Source organism: Arachis hypogaea, chromosome 19 (assembly GCF_003086295.3).
Source record: "Arachis hypogaea cultivar Tifrunner chromosome 19, arahy.Tifrunner.gnm2.J5K5, whole genome shotgun sequence".
Lineage (NCBI taxonomy): Eukaryota > Viridiplantae > Streptophyta > Magnoliopsida > Fabales > Fabaceae > Arachis > Arachis hypogaea.
This window is the reverse complement of record NC_092054.1, coordinates 51,268,681-51,280,590: the sequence shown is the minus strand read 5'-3', so window position 1 is coordinate 51,280,590 and position 11,910 is coordinate 51,268,681. Positions and strand designations below refer to the sequence as shown.

The 11,910-nt window shown below is 36.5% G+C and overlaps 1 non-coding gene across 1 annotated transcript; it reads left to right on the top strand.

Moving 5' to 3' along the window:
* Positions 1–222: 222 nt before the first annotated feature.
* LOC112780437 (small nucleolar RNA R71) lies at positions 223–330 on the top strand. The gene has a single exon (XR_003191274.1). It is a non-coding gene; the product is annotated as a small nucleolar RNA R71 (small nucleolar RNA).
* The last annotated feature ends 11,580 nt before the right edge of the window (positions 331–11,910 follow it).

The following is an 11,910-nucleotide window of genomic DNA, read 5'->3' as shown; positions in this document are numbered from 1 at the left end:
AGTATCAATCTCAAGAACTTTTTTCTTCTGAGTCATCCCATTATTCATAGGATTTCTTTCAGAAGTATACATGAATTGGTTATTTGCAACCATTTCAATGAGTTCCTGGGCTTCTGTAGGCGTCTTCTTCAGATGAAGAGATCCACCAGCAGAGTGATCCAATGACATCTTGGATAATTCAAACAGACCATCATAGAATATACATAGGATGCTCCATTCTGAAAGCATGTAAGAAGGACACCTTCTGATCAATTGCTTGTATCTTTCCCAAGCTTCATAGAGGGATTCACCTTCCTTCTGTCTAAAGGTTTGGACTTCCACTCTAAGCTTGCTCAACTTTTGAGGTGGAAATAATTTGGCCAAGAAGGCATTGACCAACTTTTCCCAAGAGTTCAGGCTTTCTTTAGGTTGTGAGTCCAACCATATCCTAGCTTTGTCTCTTACATCAAAAGAGAAAAGCATAAGTCTATAGACCTCAGGATTAACCCCATTGGTCTTAACAGTGTCACAGATTTGCAAGAATTCAGCTAAGAACTGATGAGGATCTTCCAATGGAAGTCCATGAAACTTTCAATTCTATTGCATTAGAGAAACTAATTGAGACTTAAGCTCAAAGTTGTTTGCTCCTATTGCAGGAATTGAGATGCTTCTTCCATAGAAGTTAGAAGTTGGTGCAGTAAAGTCACCAAGCATCTTCCTTGCATCTCCACCATTGTTGTTATTTTCAACTGCCATGTCTTCTTCTTTTTCGAAAATTTCTGTTAGGTCCCCTCCAGAGTGTTGTGCTTTAGCTTCTCTTAGCTTCCTCTTCAGAGTCCTTTCAGGTTCAGGATCAGCTTCAACAAGAATGTTCTTATCCTTGCTCCTGCTCATATGAAAAAGAAGAGAACAGAAAAAAAGAGGAATCCTCTATGTCACAGTATAGAGATTCTTTTATGTAAGTAGAAGAATAGAAGAATAGAATGAAGAAGGGAGAAGAAGAAGAATTCGAACACAGAGAGAGGGAGAGGGTTCGAATTATAAAAAGAAGAGAAGTGTTAGTAAATAAATAAAATAAATAGAATGAGATGAGAGGGAGAGAGTATTCGAATATTAATTAAAATAAAAGAAAAATATTTTTGTTTTTATTTTAATTATTAGTTAGAATTCGAAATTTAAGAAGGAAAATAAAATAAAATTAGAATTTAAAACAATTAGCTAATGAAAAATAATTTTGAAAAAGTTGTTAGTGGTTTTCGAAAATTGGAGAGAGAGAAGTAGTTAAGTGGTTTTGAAAAACATAAGAAATAGTAAACTTTTAAAATCAAACAAAAAGTCAAGTAGTTAATTGAAAAAGATTTGAAAATCAATTTTGAAAAGATAAGAAGTTAGAAAAAGATTTTGAAATTAAGTTTGAAAAAGATATGATTGAAACTTATTTTGAAAAAGATTTGAAAAGGAAATTAAAAAGATTTGATTTTTGAAATTAAAGTTGATTACTTGACTAACAAGAAACTAAAAGATATGATTCTAGAATTTAAAGATTGATCCTTTCTTAATAGGCAAGTAATAACTTGAAAATTTTTTACTCAAAACATTAAATGTTAGCAATAATTTAAAAAATATGAAATAAAAATAAGAAAAAGATTTTGAAAATTAATTTTAAAGAATTTTTGAAAAACATGAAGGAAAAATGAAAAAGATTTGAAAAGATAGGATTTTTAAATTGAAATTTTGACTTGACTAACAAGAAACAACTAAATTTTAAAATTTTTTTACTAAGTCAACCCAAAATTTCGAAATTTATGAGTAAAGTAAGGGAAATATATTATTTTTAATTTTTGAATTTTTAATGAGGAGAGAGAAAAATAACAAAAAGACACAAGACATAAGAAATTAAGATCAAAACAATTAATGCATGCAAGAACACTTTGAATGTCAAGATGAACACCAAGAACACTTTGAAGATCATGATGAACTTCAAGAACATATTTTTAAAAATTTTTTAAGAAAAGAAACACATGCAAGACACCAAACTTAAAAATTTTTAATGTTTAGACACTATGAATTCGAAAATACACAAGAAAAACAAGAAAAGACACAAAACAAGAAAAATTAAAGATCAAACAAGGAAAATCATCAAGAACAACTTGAAGATCAAAGAAGAACACAATGCATGAATTTTCGAAAATTTAAGAAAGATTAAAACATGCAATTGACACCAAACTTAAAATTTGACACAAAACTCAAACAAGAAACACAAAATATTTTTGGTTTTATGATTTTATTAATTTTTTTTGTATTTTTCGAAAATTATTTTGGAAAAAAAAATAAAGAAATTCAGAATTTTTAATAAGAATTCCAGGATTCGTGCAATGTTAGTCTAAAGCTTCGGTCCAATAGAATTAGACATTGCCAAATGGCCAGCCAAGCTTTAGCAGAGCATTACATACAACAGCCAAATTAATGGGAACCAAAAGGCTCTTGCAAAGATAAGTGGAAACCTCGGTCCAAAAGATTAGACATGGCTTAACAGCCAGCCAGGATTCAACATATCTCATGAAACTCTAGAATTCGTTCTTAAAAATTCTGAAGAACAATTTTTTTTTTCGAAAATAAAAATAAAGAGCTTAAACATAAAATAAAATTACCTAATCTAAGCAACAAGATGAACCGTCAGTTGTCCAAACTCGAACAATCCACAGCAACGACGCCAAAAACTTGGTGTGGGAAATCGTGATTCACACTTTTCACATCTCCGCAAAACTAACCAGCAAGTGCACTAGGTCGTCCAAGTAATAAACCTTACTTGAGTAAGGGTCGATCCCAAGGAGATTGTCGGCTTGAAGCAAGCTATGGTCATCTTGTAAATCTCAGTCAGGCGGATTCAAATGGTTATAAGGTTTTGATAATTAAAAGATAAACAGAACATAAAATAAAATAAAGTTACTTATGTAATTCATTGGTGGGAATTTCAGATAAGCGTCTGAAGATGCTTTGTTGCTTCTAAACCTCTACTTTCCTATTGCCTTCTTCCAACCATGCGTGCTCCCTCCCATGGCAAGCTGTAGGATCCTCTCAGTGAAAATGGTCATCTACTGTTTCTACACGGCTAATCAACTGTCGGATTTCTCGTCTCGGATGAAAAATACCAGGCACAGCTACCGCATGGCTAATCATCTGTCAGTTTCCGCTAGCGTCAGAATAGAATCCATTGATCCTTTTGCACACTGTCACTGTGCCCAACATTCACAGGTTTGAAGCTCGTCACAGTCATCCCTTCCCGGATCCTACTCGGAATACCACAGACAAGGTTTAGACTTTCCGGATCCCAGGAATGGCTGCCAATTGGTTCTAGCCTATACCACGAAGTTACTAATCTCACGGACTTGGTCCGTGTATTAGATACCCAAGAGAATATACTCCGGCTGTCATCCAATGACTACGTTGAACATCATGTAGACCGCTTTGTGGTTGTCAGGCACGCGGATCTTGGCTAAGCGAGTAACGAAGATTGGGTGATTGTCACGAGTCACCCCTTCATTCTGACATAACAGAATTAAGTACGAGAGTATATCTTGGAGAAGAAGTTGGCGTGAATTGAAAGAAAAACAATAGTACTTGCATTAATTCATGAAGAACAGCAGAGCTCCACACCTTAATCTATGAGGTGTAGAAACTCCACCGTAGAAAATAGATAAGTGAAAAAGATCTAGGCATGGCCGAATGGCCAGCCTCCCCAAATGTGAACAATGGTCAAAAGATGATCCAAAGTCTCTAAAAGATTCCAAAGATGTAAAATAAATCTCTAAAAGTAGTTTTTATACTAAACTAGTAACCTAGGTTTACAGAAAATGAGTAACTAAGTGCAGATAGTACAGAAATCCACTTCCGGGACCCACTTGGTGTGTGCTTGTGCTGAGCATTGAGCTTTACACGTGCATAAGCTATTCCTGGAGTTAAACACCAGCTTGGGTGCCAGTTTGGGCGTTTAACTCCAATTCTGGTGCCAGTTTGGGCGTTTTACGCCAGAAAGTTTTAGGCTGGCTTTGGACGCCGGTTTGGGCCATCAAATCTCGAGCAAAGTATGGACTATTATATATTTCTGGAAAGCCCAGGATGTTTACTTTTCAACTCAATTGAGAGCGCGCTAATTGGGCTTTTGTAGCTCCAGAAATCTACTTCGAGTGCAGAAGGGTCAGAATCCAACATCATCTGTAGTCCTTTCTCAGCCTCTGAATCAGATTTTTGCTCAGGTCCCTCAATTTCAGCCAGAAAATACCTAAAATTACAGAAAAATATACAAACTCATAGTAAAGTCCAAAAATGTGATTTTTGCATAAAACTAATAAAAATATAATAAAAAATAACTAAAACATACTAAAAACTATGTAAAAATAATGCCAAAAAGGGTATAATTATCCGCTCATCAGACAGCCACAACCACTGCTCCGTCTTACTCCCGCAGCAATAGTAACAACTTAAATCACAACATGCAATAACCAGAACTCAACCCTACATTACCAACATCTCAAAATTTCTAACGGATTATAACATAACACTGATTTCAAAGGTTCCAGAATGAAAACGCTTACCAAGAAGAAAACAGGGGCTCCAGCGGTGGTTTTCTGGTGGCCAAAGGCGCAACAACCACCACAGCAGGGGCTCAATGCAAGCTCCATCGTCTCTCTCTCTCTCTCTCTCTCTCTCTCTCTCTCTCTCTCTCTCTCTCTCTCTTTGCGCGAGTCGTCTCCTTCTCGGCACGTCATAATGGAGAAGACAAACCTGGCCACGAAAGCTCTGGCGACAGCTCCTGCTCCCTTCTCCTTCATGTTCTGCTCCTCAGCGACGGCCCTCCATTGACGGCGATGAAGACCTTGATGATGGTGCATGCGGTTCGGCGAAGGTTGGCAGTGATAAGCATGGACGGCAGCGACGTTGGCATCTCCTTCAATGGCGAGCACGAACGGCGACTGGACTAGGTAGTGACAAGCACGGCGGCGCGGGCTCTCTCCTCCCTCTCTACAACGACGATAATGCTCTCTCTCTCTCTCTCTCTCTTTACAACAACGACGGTGGCAACGGTGGCAGTGACGCCCACCGGCACCGTCTTCTCCCTCCTTCCCCTCTCCTCTCTTCCCCGTTTCTGATTTCCCCACTTTCTTTTCTTTTTTTTTTTCTTCGTTGGGTAAGAGTTTTGGGAGGTGAGTGGTGGCTATTCGTAATTATTAGGGTTAGGAAGGTGTGTTTTGGAGATTTAAAATTTTGATTGGGAAAAAAAGCCTAAGACTAGTATAGGTATTTTTAATACAATTAGGGATAACAGAGTAATTGAAAAATTAATTTTTAATGCAACATTAAGATTTATAAAAATACTATTTAATTATCAACTTACACATTATTTTCAAATAAATGCTCTAATTCAATAATTAGAGATAATCAAATTAATTTCCTTTAAAATCTTAAATAAAGTTCAAATTCTAAGTATTCAAATTAAAGCAAATAAAATTCTTAACTTTTCAATTATTAAATATTTAAATCAATAATAAGAAAATACTCGATTAATATAAAATTCTCTGAAAATATATTCTCGAAAAAATAAAATATAATAAATAATTTATTATTTAATTTCTAAAACTCTGGGGTCTTACAACATGTGTAAAATCCACAAAATTAGTAAATAATTAGTTAATAAATTAATTATTAATAAAAGAAATTAGAAAAATGAGATAGAGCTAATAGAGCTAATTAAAATAAAAATTTTGACACTAATTCTAAAGAATTTGGCCCAAGATTGGGCCGAACGGACCGAACCGGTCGAACCGAATCCAAAATGGCCCAAGTCCCAACCCAAGCACACAATTAATAAGAGCTTTGTGAGCGGATATTTTATGCGCTTTTTGATATCATTTTCACATAGTTTTCATTATGTTTTGTTTAAGTTTTATTCTATTTTAATAGGTTTTAGTGCTAAATTCACATACATTTTTTTATTCTACTTTGAGTTTGTGTGATTTATGATGATTTCATGTATTTTTTGACTGAAATTAAGGAGTTTTTAGCAAAGTCTGATTCAGAGACAGAGAAAGGACTACAGATGCTGTCAGGATATGACCTCCGTGCACTCGAAGGAGCATTTCTGGAGCTACAGAAGTCCCAATGGTGCGCTCTCAACGGCTATGGAAAGCTAACATCCAGGGCTTTCCAAAAATATATAATAGTCTATGCTTTGTTTTGGAAATGAAGGCCCAAAAATGGCGTTCAACGCTAGCCACCAGCCCCATTCCTGGCATCCAACGCCCAAAGGAGAGTAGCTGGCGTCCAATGCCCATTCATGAGTCCAAAGTTGGCGTTGGACACACAAAAGGGAGCAAGATCGTGGGAGACACTCTTAGCTTAGACCAAACACTCTTAAAGTGGGTTCCAGAAGTAGATTTTCACACTACAAGACCATTCTATCATATTTCTGTAATCCTTAATTATTAGATTAGTATATATAGGAGAATATCAACCATGTTTAGGATCTCTCCGGCATATCTTTGCCCATTCGAACCTTTCACTATTATTTTCTATATAGTATGAGTCACTAACCTCCTAAGGTTAAGGTTAGGAGCTCTGCTGAGTTTCATGGATTAATAATATTACTGTTCTATTTCAATATGTCTGATTCTATTCTCTTATGCAACCCCATTCTTCATCTTATGAATTAAGGGTGACCATTGACAATCACCCTTGTTCTACATGGGTTCTGTGCGAGTCCTGACCCGGATAGCGTTGAACCAAAGCTAGAGATTGTATTGTGGATTCCAATAGAGTACTTAGGCAACTTTTGATGAATGGATTTTTGACGGTTTAGAATTTCACTAATGAAATCTCATTGTAAGTATAGTTTCTAAACCAACAAATAATCCTTTCATACAAACATTTGGCTGTCACAAGTAACAAACCGCTAATAATCCTAATAACCGAAGTATTTAAACCTCGGGTCGTCTCTCAAAGGAATTGCAGGGTAATGTTCTTGTTATTGGCTATGGACATGTATATTTTGGGGTTTTGGATAAGAAGCAAGAAAAGTAAATGGTAATGGAAATCAAATGACAAAAAGGTCTTGGCAAGGTTTGGTAGTCAAGGATCTCTATCCCTATCACTAACCACAACATGAGAATTGGCAAGGATCAATCCCATTAAATCATCCTCTAACTAGTAAAGGAAAGTCAAATGAGCTATATCAATCCAAGTCCATAAGTCCTAACTCTCCACTAATTCAATTAGTGAGAATTAGAGTCAATCGCTTCCAATAATCAATTACTTAGACATTAGTAACTCAAGAGTTTCTAAGTTACCTTCCCAAGCCAAGAGCACTAAAATCTACTCTAACATCCTTCCAAGTATTTTTTCAAACACTTGAAAAGTATAAAAGGAAAGCATAGTAAAATTGCAAGGAAATTAAATCTACACTACTCAATTGCAAGAAATTAAATAACAACAAATCAAATGAACAATAAAGGAACATGAAAACATAAATTGCATTAAAGAGAAATAGAAGAAAAAAAGTGCATCAACATAAAAGTAGAGAATTACAAGAATTAAATGCTAAACTAGAGAGAAGAGATGTAGAAGAAGAAGAATTACAAAGGGAGAAGTAAATCAAAGCATGAAATTAACCTAGATCTAAGAATTCCTAATCTAGATCTAACCTAATCCTAATCCTAGAGAGAAGTGAGAGCTTCTCTCTCTAAAAACTAGCTAAAAACTTGATAAAAATAAATTAAAACTAACTAAGTATCTAAGTGTGTCATTCCTCTTCAATACTTGGGTTAAATAGCATTAGAAATGAGTTGGATTGGGCCCAAAATGCTCCTAAAATCGCTGGCCACGAGTTTGCATTTAGTGACTCATATGCATCGTCGATGTGTACACGTACAGTGTGCATATGCATCCCTGTACGTGATGCAACTGTGGCAAATCGTATATCATTTCGAAGCCCCAGATGTTAGCTTTCCAACACAACTAGAACCGTGTCATTTGGATCTCTATTGCTCAAGTTATGGTTGATTAAGTGTGAAGAGGTCGGGCTTGACAGCTTTGCGATTCCTTCATTTCTTCATGAGTTCTCCATTTCTACATACTTTTTCTTCATTCCCTCAATCCAATCTTTGCCTCCTAAACCTGAAATCACTTAACAAACATATCAAGGCATCTAATGGAATCAAGGTGAATTAAATTTAGCTATTTTAAGACCTAAAAAGCATGTTTTCACTCTTAAGCACAATTAAAGGAGAATTTACAAAACCATGCTATTTCATTGGATACATGGGAGAAAAGTTGACAAAACCCTCTAAATTCAACACAAGATAAACCTTAAAAATGGGGTTTATCAACCTCCCCACACTTAAACCATAGCATGTCCTCATGCTAAACCAAGAAGGATAAGAGAAGGGGTATGGACATTTATTCAATGCAAATAACCTAAATGCATCTATCTATATGAATGCAACTAAATGCAAAATGATTCTACCTACTTGGTTAAAAATAAATCAATCCTCCAAGAGCATGTATAAACAGGTAGGGCTAAGGTCATATGACGACTCATGAATCCTACCAATTCATGTATAAAAATGAAGTTCAAGTAGACTTGCAAGAAGAACGCTCATGAAAGCCGGGAATCAAGGAATTGAGCGTCGAACCCTCACCGGAAGTGTTTGCACTCTAGTCGCTCAAGTGTGTAGGGTCGATTCTCTCAATTCTCTTCTAATCATGCTTTCCAAGATTTGTTTTTCATCTAACAATTAACATTTATTTCATGCATGCATACATTCATCATGTGGTCTTTTCATAGGTTATAATGGGGTTAGGGTCAAGGTAGGATGCATATTTGGTCAAGTGGACTTGAAATTTGAATCTTTGATAAGCTTAGACTTCCCAGCTAACCTATATAGCAACCTATACAATTCTAAACAAACCTAACTACCCATTCTTCACTTTTTCACATACTCATGCATTTTTTTCCTTGATCACAACACATATGCATTGATTATTATTGAGCTTCACTTGGAGCATTTTGTCTCCTTTTTATTACTTTTCTTTTCTTTTTCTTCTCTTTCTATTTTTTTCTTTTTCTTTTGATTTCTACATATATTTTTTTTCTTCTTTTCATTTTCTCATTTTTTTTCTTTTTGCAATAAAGTATATACAAAAGTATCAATGCATATGGTTTTACATTTAATTAACACATGAGCATGTACCCAATTCCCAATATTACCAACAATAATACAATACACCCTTTTATCCCAACCAATGTCCCAAGTTTTCCCACACTTGAATGATACACACTCACACTAGCCTAAGCTAATCAAAGATCCAGATTAAGGACATTTATTGTTTTTCGCTTTAAGGCTTGTAATGTGCTAAATTAAAGAACAAAGTGGGTTAATCGTAGGCTCAAAGTTGGCTAACAAAGGTTGATAAAAAGTAGGCTATTTGGGTAAGTGAGCTACACGAAATGATGTCCTCAATTATATAAATGCATGAATACACAAAATAATGGACATAAAGAATCAAACAAATCAAAGATCACAATCATAGAAAGAGAGCAATGCACACAAGAAGGGAAAATAAGTGGTTATAAGATGTAACCACGTCATTAGGCTCAAATCTCACAAGCTTGTGTTCTTAGCTCAAAAACCATGTTCTAAAATAAATTCATTCAAGCAAGTTCAACAAAATTTTTTTTCCAAATTGGTAGGGTGCCCTAAAACAGTTTCTTGGAAAAGAAATCATCACCCTAACCAAGTAGTCCTAATACGAAAGAAGTGGTAAAATGTGTACAAATTATAAATAACATGCAACCTATCATGCAATGCAATAACTAGCTAACATTGGTGTTGAAAAAGAAAATTGTTTCCCATGGAGATCGGTTGGACGACCTCCCCACACTTGAAGATTACACCGTCCTCGGTGCAGGCAAAGGAGAGCAAGGTGGATGGGTTGCTACAACTGATGAGCTTCTTCAAAAGGTTGTGCGTATGAACTTGTTTGTTGCCCCATTTAGAAACTTTTCCTTTTTTTCTTTTTTTGGTGGCCAACCTAAAAAGAGCAAAAAAGAAAGAAAATTAAGCCTACATCATAGATATCAAAGCAAAGAGAACATAGGCGGGGGCTAATGCCAAATAAGAGTAAAGTTCTCTACTACATGGTAGCTACAACATGTGAGTGAGAAAGCAATATAAGCTAATGGCATATCAACTAATACTTGATGTAAGAGTAAGATCAGAGCATGAGGAGCACTCAAAAGCATCAAGTTCGAACAAGGAAGAGTGGGTCATGAAAGACAATACGAGATCCTATCAATGCACAAAGAACACAAGAGTCATAAAAGATTGTGCATTGATTTTAGAAGTTTCATCACCCAATAATATCAAACAAGTCAAAAGGCACCAAAATAATGCACGAAATTCTCAACAATTGAGTAGGAAGATGCAACACCATTATTAAAATGAGAAACTTAGAAAATAAAATGAAAACAAGCTATAAAAACAAAATTAAAATACAAAGATAGAAGTATACGAATGCGATAAACAAAAGAAAAATGGAAGAGGAGAAAAAATAACTCTTTTTTTTGCGACGCGGACGCGTCATGCACGCCCACGCGTCATTGCGCATATTGGCAGAAGGGCGCGTACGCGCCTGGTGCGCGCACGCGTGGGTGGGGTTAGGCGCAGGGCACAGTGTCAGCCCAAGGTTGGCCTAACTCTCTGGAAAATGTATCAGGAGGGCAGGTGGCGCTATCGACGTGCGCACGTACAGTGTGCGTACGCGTGCATTGCGCAATTAGAATCAAGGATGCGTACGCGCCAGGTGCGCGCACGCGCGGGGTGGTTTGTGCCTTAGGCCCAATGTTCGCACAGTGCAAGCCTAACTCTCAGGATTTTTCCTGGGGATGGAATTTTTGCATCCATGCGTATGCGCCATGTACGCGTGCGCGTGGATGGTCGAAAATGCTTGGGTCACGCATACGCGCCAAGTGCGCGCACTCGTGGGTTGATGCTCTGTTTTTCAAAATTTTTCTAAGTTCTTGCACCAAACCAAGCCTTCCAAACCTCCGAACAGCTACCAAAACACCCTAAAACCTTATTTGACATACTAAACTACAAATTAAACTCAACAAACAAAGCATAACATGACATTAAACCAATTTCTACCAATATTTACAAAAGAGAAAATGAAAACAGTTTACCATGGTGGGGTGTCTCCCACCTAGCACTTTTATTTATTGTCATTAAGTTAGACTTATGGGGTGCTCCTCTCAAGGTGGCTTGTTCTTGAAGCTATCTTTGAACATCCACCAATGCTTGAATCTCCAATAAGCTCCATTCTTTAAATTTAATGCTTCCAAGGCTTGATGGAGTTCTTCACAAGGTAGGGGCTCCCAAGATGGATCCTCATGTATTCCCGGATCCCATATCTTGTTTCTACATCCATCTTCAAGTTGACTATCATTAATCCATGTGGGTGGTAAGCAAGGTGAATTCTCAATAAAGTGCCCAACAATCCTCCTAGACCCATCTAGTTGAGCTCTATTCCAACCTTTATATTCCCTCTTTGACGCATCGACCATAATGAGCCTTGATTTGCAACGCCAACCACAAAACCTTTTTCGCTTACGTTTCATCCCACAAAATTCCCTAAGTTGGCCATGCGTTTCAAGCAAACCGTATTCAAGTGGGATGATAAAGCTAATAGAAATGAATTTCACCCACTCGAATGAAGGAGTAGATGGCAACCTAGGCAAAGAGGCTTCCAAAGATCTTGACAAGGCATATTTAACTCCCATCCTTCATTTTCTAAGGACTTCCACCTCTTCACAAGATTCTTCAAATGTGATCCTTTGTTCATCAATTTTATCTAAGCCTTTTCCCTTACTCAAATCAT